This window comes from Melanerpes formicivorus, unplaced genomic scaffold (assembly GCF_026170545.1).
Source record: "Melanerpes formicivorus ecotype bairdi unplaced genomic scaffold, bMelFor1.0.p_v2 SCAF_271, whole genome shotgun sequence".
Lineage (NCBI taxonomy): Eukaryota > Metazoa > Chordata > Aves > Piciformes > Picidae > Melanerpes > Melanerpes formicivorus.
Window position 1 is genome coordinate 239,020 of NW_027142623.1, and position 8,605 is coordinate 247,624.

The 8,605-nt window shown below is 51.2% G+C and overlaps 1 long non-coding RNA gene across 1 annotated transcript; it reads left to right on the top strand.

Moving 5' to 3' along the window:
* Positions 1-5,625: 5,625 nt before the first annotated feature.
* Positions 5,626-7,579, top strand: LOC137458684 (uncharacterized). The gene is made up of 3 exons (XR_010991891.1): positions 5,626-5,792; positions 5,917-6,073; positions 7,437-7,579. It is a non-coding gene; the product is annotated as an uncharacterized lncRNA (long non-coding RNA).
* The last annotated feature ends 1,026 nt before the right edge of the window (positions 7,580-8,605 follow it).

An 8,605-nucleotide genomic window follows, 5' to 3' on the forward strand; every position in this document is an offset into this window, starting at 1 on the left:
GAACGCTGTAAGCTAACAAACTGTGGGGCTGCCGAACTCTGTGTCCCTTAGGGATGTAATGAATTGTAGGATGGCTTGTGTGGAGGCAGGGGAGGTTCCTCCTATGTTTGACACCCTGTTGATATTTGAGCGTGTGGGTGAGAGCAGGCACGGCAGAGACGTAGAAAGTAGCTACGAAGCGAGCGGGAGTCCCGATCTGCAGTTCCACGTCTTCGCGAGGAGCGTGGCCAGAGACGGACGAAGCGAAAGTTGTGAATGGGTGTGTGGCTAGTAATTGTATGTGTAGGACTGGTCAGTAAAGAGAGAGCATTTTCTTTCCCTAGACAGATGTCGGCTCCGTCAAGCCCGGCTACTTTAGACTGGGCTCGGCCGGGCTCAGTTCCCCTCGGCGGCTCCGTTGAGGTTGGCTCTCTGCTCGGCTTTTTGGATGTCCTTGGGTTCCCCTCCAGGTAAGTCCAAGCCTCTTCTGCTCTCTGGGGTTCTTCTGTATCAACCTAGAAGGTTTGAAATGCCTGTATGTTCTTGGAGGGGATTATGACCCCTAGTAGGCCAGCTAACCCTGACCCCTCTCCTCCAGCTCCACGGCCCTCTTGTTTAAGAGGTGTGGAAGTGTGGTATTCATCTGCCCGAAAAGGGGCTTCGAAACGAGCTCCACGGGGTTGCGGAATACGTAAGCTTGCAGCGTGTCTGTCTAATATGCAAGGAACGCTTTTTCCTTTGCGTACGTTGTAGGGTTTTTAAGTATTCACTGACTTGGGCGTGTCTGGTTTTCTGTCTTTTATTAGAATGGAAAGTCTTCTGAACAGAAGCTGGCTAAGCTCCTTCCCACGCTCAGCAGTAACAAACCGTGTTGCCGCCGAACTCTGTAAACTGAAAGCGTTGCCGCTGAACTCTGTAAGCGGACTGTGCTGCCGCCGAACTCTGTAAGCTGAAAGTGTTGCTGCCGAACTCTGTAAGCTGAAAGTGTTGCTGCCGAACTCTGTAAGCTGAAAGTGTTGCTGCCGAACTCTGTAAGCGGACAGCGTTGCTGTTGAACTCTGTAAGCGGACTGTGTTGCCGCCGAACTCTGTAAGTGGACTGTGTGGCAGTTGAACTCTGTAAACTGACAGTGTCGCCGCTGAACTCTGTAAACAGACTGTGTCACCGCTGAACTCTGTAAACAGACTGTGTCGCCGCTGAACTCTGTAAACAGACTGTGTCGCCGCTGAACTCTGTAAACAGACTGTGTCGCCGTTGTACTCTGTAAAGTGAAAGTGTTGCCGTTGTACTCTGTAAAGTGAAAGTGTTGCCGCTGACCTCTGTAAAGTGAAAGTGTTGCCGCTGAACTCTGTAAACGGTCTGTGTTGCTGCTGAAACCTGTAAACTCATGGTGTTGCTGTTGAACCCTGTGAACTGACAGTGTTGCCGCTGAACCTTGTAAACTGACAGTGTTGGTCCTAAACCCTGTGTCCCTTAGGGACGTAATGAATTGTAGGATGGCTTGTGTGGAGGCAGGGGAGGTTCCTGCTATGGTTGACACCCTGTTGATGCTTTGAGCGTGCGAGTGAGAGCGGGCACGACTGAGACGTAGAAAATAGCTACGAAGCGAGCGGGAGTCCTGATCTGTGGTTCCACGTCTTCGCGAGGAGCGTGGCCAGAGATGGACGAAGCGAAAGTTGTCAACGGGCGTGTGGCTAGTAATTGTATGTGTAGGACCGGTCAGTAAAGAGAGACAATTTTCTTTCCCTAGAAGGATGGTGGCTCTGTCAAGCCTGGCTACTTTAGACCGGGCTCGGTGGGGCTTGGTGGTGCCAAGCTCTGCCAAGGTTGGCTCTTTGCTCAGCTTTTTTGATGTCCTTGGGTTCCCCTCCAGGTAAGTCCATGCCTCTGCTGCTCTCTGGGGTTCTTCTGTATCAACCTGGAATGTTTGAAATGCCTGCATGGTCTTGGAGGGGATTAAGACCCCTAGGAGGCCAGCTCACCCTGACCCCTCTCCTCCAACTCTCTAGCTCTCTTGTTTAACGAGGTGTAGAAGTGTGGTATTCATGTGTCTGAAAAGAGGCTTTGAAATGAGCTACACGGGGTTCTGGAATACGTAAGCTTACAGCGCGTCCGTGTCATACACAAGGAGTGCTTTTTCCTTTGCGTGTGTTGTAGGGTTATTAAATATTTACTGATTTGGGCGTGTCTGTTTTTCTTTCTTTTATTAGACTGGAAAGCCTTCCGAACAGAAGCTGTCTGAGCTCCTTCCCATGCACAGCGGTAACAAACTGTGTTGCTGCCGAACGCTGTAAACTCACTGTGGGGCTGCCGAACGCTGTAAGCTAACAAACTGTGGGGCTGCCGAACTCTGTGTCCCTTAGGGATGTAATGAATTGTAGGATGGCTTGTGTGGAGGCAGGGGAGGTTCCTCCTATGTTTGACACCCTGTTGATATTTGAGCGTGTGGGTGAGAGCAGGCACGGCAGAGACGTAGAAAGTAGCTACGAAGCGAGCGGGAGTCCCGATCTGCGGTTCCACGTCTTTGCGAGGAGCGTGGCCAGAGACGGACGAAGCGAAAGTTGTCAATGGGAACGTGTGCAAGACTGAGACATAGAAAATAGCTACGAAGTGAGCGGGAGTCCCGATCTGCAGTTCCACGTCTTCGTGAGGAGCGTGGCCAGAGACAGACGAAGCGAAAGTTGTGAATGGGTGTGTGGCTAGTAATTGTATGCGTAGGACTGGTCAGTAAAGAGAGAGCATTTTCTTTCCCTAGAAGGATGTCGGCTCCGTCAAGCCCGGCTACTTTAGACTGGGCTCGGCCGGGCTCAGTTCCCCTCGGCGGCTCCGTTGAGGTCGGCTCTCTGCTCGGCTTTTTGGATGTCCTTGGGTTCCCCTCCAGGTAAGTCCAAGCCTCTTCTGCTCTCTGGGGTTCTTCTGTATCAACCTAGAAGGTTTGAAATGCCTGTATGTTCTTGGAGGGGATTATGACCCCTAGTAGGCCAGCTAACCCTGACCCCTCTCCTCCAACTCCAAGGCCCTCTTGTTTAAGAGGTGTGGAAGTGTGGTATTCATCTGCCCGAAAAGGGGCTTCGAAACGAGCTCCACGGGGTTGCGGAATACGTAAGCTTGCAGCGTGTCTGTCTAATATGCAAGGAACGCTTTTTCCTTTGCATGCGTTGTAGGGTTATTAAGTATTCACTGACTTGGGCGTGTCTGGTTTTCTGTCTTTTATTAGAATGGAAAGCCATCTGAACAGAAGCTGGCTAAGCTCCTTCCCACGCTCAGCGGTAACAAACTGTGTTGCCGCCGAACTCTGTAAACTGAAAGCGTTGCCGCCGAACTCTGTAAGTCTACTGTGTTGCCGCCGAACTCTGTAAACTGAAAGCGTTGCCGCTGAACTCTGTAAGCGGACTGTGCTGCCGTCGAACTCTGTAAGTCTACTGTGTTGCCGCTGAACTCTGTAAGCTGAAAGTGTTGCTGCCGAACTCTGTGAGCGGACAGTGTTGCTGTTGAACTCTGTAAGCGGACTGTGTTGCCGCCGAACTCTGTAAGTGGACTGTGTGGCAGTTGAACTCTGTAAACTGACAGTGTCGCCGCTGAACTCTGTAAACTGACAGTGTCGCCGCTGAACTCTGTAAACTGACAGTGTCGCCGCTGAACTCTGTAAACTGACAGTGTCGCCGCTGAACTCTGTAAAGTGAAAGTGTTGCCGCTGAACTCTGTAAACGGTCTGTGTTGCTGCTGAAACCTGTAAACTCATGGTGTTGCTGTTGAACCCTGTGAACTGACAGTGTTGCCACTGAACCTTGTAAACTGACTGTGTTGGTCCTAAACCCTGTGTCCCTTAGGGACGTAATGAATTGTAGGATGGCTTGTGTGGAGGCAGGGGAGGTTCCTCCTATGTTTGACACTCTGTTGATGCTTTGAGCGTGCGAGTGAGAGCGGGCACGACTGAGACGTAGAAAATAGCTACGAAGCGAGCGGGAGTCCCGATCTGCGGTTCCACGTCTTCGCAAGGAGCGTGGCCAGAGACGGACAAAGCGAAAGGTGTCATTGGGAGCACGGCCAGTCACGGAATCTGCAGCATTAGTCCTTGTTGCACTTCATTGTGGTTTGGTGTAGGATGCGTATATGGTTTCTAGTACTAATAAACTAAGAAACAAAAGCAGGGCAAGGAAGTAGCAACATCCTTCTGAAAACAAATGAAGGAAGGTCCCCTGCCTAAGGGAAGAACATGGCATATTTCTAAACTGTGTGTTGTAGTATGTGCAATTTGTTTTTACATGCTAGAAGCCTTTGCAGGTAAGTGAGGAGAAGGACAGGGGTGCTAGCTAAAGCTTTCTAAATGCCCAGTAATAGCATTTGTGAGTACGGAGGTAGGGAGGAGAGATTATTCAGGCGGAGATTAGGGGAAGGGGCGGATGGGCAAAGGGGCGGATGGGCAACTTAGGGTCCGGGTGAGGATTGCGTTTGGGGTCGGGGTTAACGATAGTGTGGTGGTCAGGGGGTTTAGGGTTTGCGTCGTGGACAGCACCAGGGTGAGGGTGCAGGGGCCGGCAGACGTAGGGTTAGGGGGTTGGGGTTAGGGGGTTAGGGTTAGGGGTGGTGGCAAAGGGGGTGGCAAAGAGACTTCCCTTGTTTCCAGTGTGGAAAACCCCTTGTTTGTCCCCTGACCCCAGAAGCTTCTCACAGGGGCTGTGTTCCTCACTAACAGCAAGGCTGCGCTCGGCCCCTGGGGATGCTGCAACCGTAGCAGAGAAGCTGTGTTCCTGGCAGTTCTCTCTCCACCTGGATCAGGATGAAGGTGCAGGCCATTGCTCTGCAGCTAGGCACTGCTGAGAGCTGCAGCTGGTACCCAGATCAAAGACAGCTTTGTCTCTAAGGCCAGTGCTGCCGTGCCGCGGCGTGTGCCGCCCCGGGGGAGCTAATTTCTGCAGCCTAACTGCGCTGAATGCTCGAAAATTCTTAGGGGAAGAGCGGAGAGCGGAGAGCTTGACTCGAGCGTCGCTATGGATCCAGCGCCTACGCCCTAGCCCGGCTCTGCTCGCGCCAGGGGGGCAGCGTCCCGGTGGTCGCTATGGATACGGCGCCTGCGCCCTAGCCTGGCTCTGCTCGCGCCAGAGGTGCAGTGTCCCGGTCGTCGCTATGGATACGGTGCCTGCGCCGCAGCGGGTCCGGTCCTGCGCACGCGCCCTCCTTGCGGGCTGCGCCCCGCTTTTCTGGCCGGGGGGGCGGGCGCCGTGCAGAGCAGCTTTGGAGCCGGACCGGTCGCGGAGAGCCCTGATTCGGCGCATGATGCCATTCTGTGCCCCAGGGTGCCTGCGAACCGCCGTCCTTTGGCGGGGCAAGGGGTCCTGGCGCATTCAGGGAGCTTGCAGTGCGGTTTCCGGTGTCGCTGCCGGCCCGGGACTCCCAGGTGTGTTCCTTCTGGCATCTGAAGGTGGTCTGGGGCCATCGGCAGGGCTTTTGGGGGTGACGGAGGAGGTCTGGGGGCACCTAAAAGGGTCTGGGGATATGTAAAGTTCTGGTGGGGCCATCTGAAAGGATCAAGGGTCGTGGAGAGGCAGCTGGGCACCTCCGACGGACCCTTTGGGAGGTCTCTGCAGGCTCCCGTGGGAGCTGGGGGTGTCTCGGGGTGGGTTTGGGTTTGGGTTTGCGCTGCAAACAGCGTTGATAATGCAGGGACGTTTTAATTCCCACTGAGCGCATTGCATATTCAGCAAGGATTTTCTAATTTAGCAAGGCTATGTCACATGCTCAGCCAGAAGACTGGAGGGCAGGTTGGCCGGTGGACTACTCTCCAGGACTGGATTGACCTCACTCAGCTGATGGTGAGCAATAGCCTTAATTTCCATTCCTTATCCTCCTTAGGACTTCTGCTATTGTTATTATTGCTCTTATTATTGGTATTACTATTATTCCTACCCCTGAGTTTTCTCACTTTCCCCCTTCCAGTTGTCTTCCCCCCACATCCTGCTGTGTGATGCTTGTTTGCTAGCTGGCGAGTGCCCTCAGGGCTGTGCCGGCCACAGAGCCTGCTTGTGTCATCTGCCTTAGGCACACTCATGTGAATCCAGCATTCAGAGAGGCGCTGCCTGTTGGAAAGATAAAGGTGAGCCAATTCAGTCCTAGCAATGTGATGTCTGCAGGTAGCCAGCAGCTTGGCATGTTCTCCTGAGCTCAGAGCCAGACAGCAGGATGTCTCATCTAGGCTCAGAAACTCAGGTGCTAAGAGTGACCTGTGGTAAAAGCTGTGAACAATTGAATTGACATGTCAGTAGGGTTTGGACAGAGGGTCGTGGAAGTCTCAGTGGGACAGACACTCCAGTTTCGGAAGCCTGTATTTCATGTTGCAAGGAGGTTGTTCTACAGCTGAACACAGCTGTGTGTGTACAGCCGTGAAGTGCAAACCAAATGATTTCCCGAGCTCATCTGAATCCCAGAGCTCATGAAATTCAGGCCTGCCTTCCTGTAGTGTTGGATCTCTCAAGGGGAAAAGTGAAGAGGAGGAGAACTCTTTAGCTTTCTCTCTCTTTTCTTTCCCTCGATACACTTTGTCTTGCTTGGCTTTGAATCACAACTGTGACGTGCGGTTAGGTGGTGAATGTGTACTAGGTGGTACGACACCAAAAGAAGGAAAAAAGAACAGGAATAATTTGCGTTATAGATGACTCCAGGTAAAAGTTTTTGGTAACAGTTTTATTGGCACTAAAAGATCATAAAAAGGGAATAAAGTGCAATAAAAGGCAAGCAAAGCAGCGCGCTGGGCTTGAGAGGGGACAAAACTCCACCTCCACAGCAGCCTTACAATAGTTTTCTTCATCTTCTATAGTTACATCATCTACATAAGCAAACTTATGCTAAACAGAAGGCAGGCATGTGATAATGAGTCTTAGAGTAGGCGATCAAATCCCTTCTCCCCACATTCGGGTGGTAAGGGTCAATGTATCCATTTTCTCACGTGCACAATTTTGCAGGCTTCTTATCTGAAGAAAACAAATTCCTAGGTCTGAATGTTTATCTTTAAGATAAGCTCCGCCTCAGCCGTGATGTCTCCAACTAACCAGACAGTATCCTTGCAAGTCTGCAAGATATGTTTCTTTCCCTTTGCTCTCAAAACAGGCCTCACAAGATCCTGACCCTTAATCCCAGGGCACTCTAAGTCTTATAATTTTAAACATAGATCACCAGTATATTCATCACAATTTGTCATAAAAACCCCACAATTCCAGTAGGATTTCAAGTTCCTGCTTGATAATATAAAGCAGTCTGTGCTTTGTTGGTTGTTTTAGTTTCCTTGCTGTGCTGCAAAGATTTTGATAGGAATTTCTAGGTATTAACTACAGCCAGGGCAATCCTTCAAGTGCCCTAGGAATGCAGTGAAAACCTTTTGAGAATTGTTCCTGCTCTGTTACTCCTCAAGCTATGAGCAGACACACAGACAGTTGTTAACAGACTTTCTTTGATCATTCCAGGTCTGGTGTGCTGGGACTGGCAGGATTTTCCTGAGCTGTCCACGTACAGTTTCTGTTGACACTCTTCAGCTCGTACATCCGGTTTGCTGACAGAGGGTGTGGGGTTTGTGGGGCCCGGCAGCGAGAGTTTTCCAAAGAGGAGCTCTTAAGGGCAGCAAGGTTAGGTTTGGATTCTCCTGGAGTCGCACACAGAACGAGTCTCACGATTCCAGCGGTCTAATTTTATAGCTGCATTTTCTTCTCTCTGCCTAGGTGAGAGAATGACCTCACTAAAGAAGAGAGATAGCCTGAGCTCTACAGGAACCTTGAACCCAAGCAGCCAGTGCCTTCTGTGAGTACAAGCTGTTCTTGTTCAACGTGGAACTAGTTGAGAGCTGAAGCCAGACCACACCTTAATTCCCGCAGCTTCCTCTTCTGCAGATTAAACAGTCCCAGTTCCTTCAGCCACTCCTCATAAGACTTGTTATCCAGACCCTTCACCAGCTTTGTGGCCCTTTTCTGGGGACACTCTCTCACCTCTGTGTGCTGGGGAACACCACTTCTGCCGGGCCAGCCACCAGCTGGGTTTAACTCTGTTCCCCACTGCTCTTGGGGCCCAGCCATCCATCCTGTTCTGCTGTCCAGCAGTCTCTTTGAAAAAAAATCCATCTGAAAAAAGAAGTAGCAGAGAAGGAAAGTTGAAGCTGCAAAGATTGCAGTCCCCTCAGTTGTTGAGGATTGTTTTGAGCAAGAGGGGCCTTGGGTCCCAGGAACGCCTGTGCAATTCAGGCCTTGAAGAATTCTCTGTGATAATATAGTGGCGGAGTAAGAGATGTGAGAAAGTGCTGATTGCTTGGTATGCTGAAGTCCAGCTGCCTCTGAGATGGGAGGCAAGCAAGATAAGGAGGAGGCGAGATCTGGGGAAGAGAGCAATTAGACCGGATAGAAGAATTCCACCGAGTTGTGAAAACAATGATGTAACCTTTTAGAGAGCAACCAATAGTATGTTGCCAAGTGGGCATAATTATAGCAGACTGTATATAAGATGTGTCTGATGCTCAATAAAGTTGGATTCCGCTGATCAAATTGGTCGAATAAGCGGCCCCTTCTTGCGGCACTCAGTTCTTGTGGTACTCTCTGTGAGATCCTAAGCCACCTGAACTGAGCCGGTCAGGCAGCCAAGCTAGTGC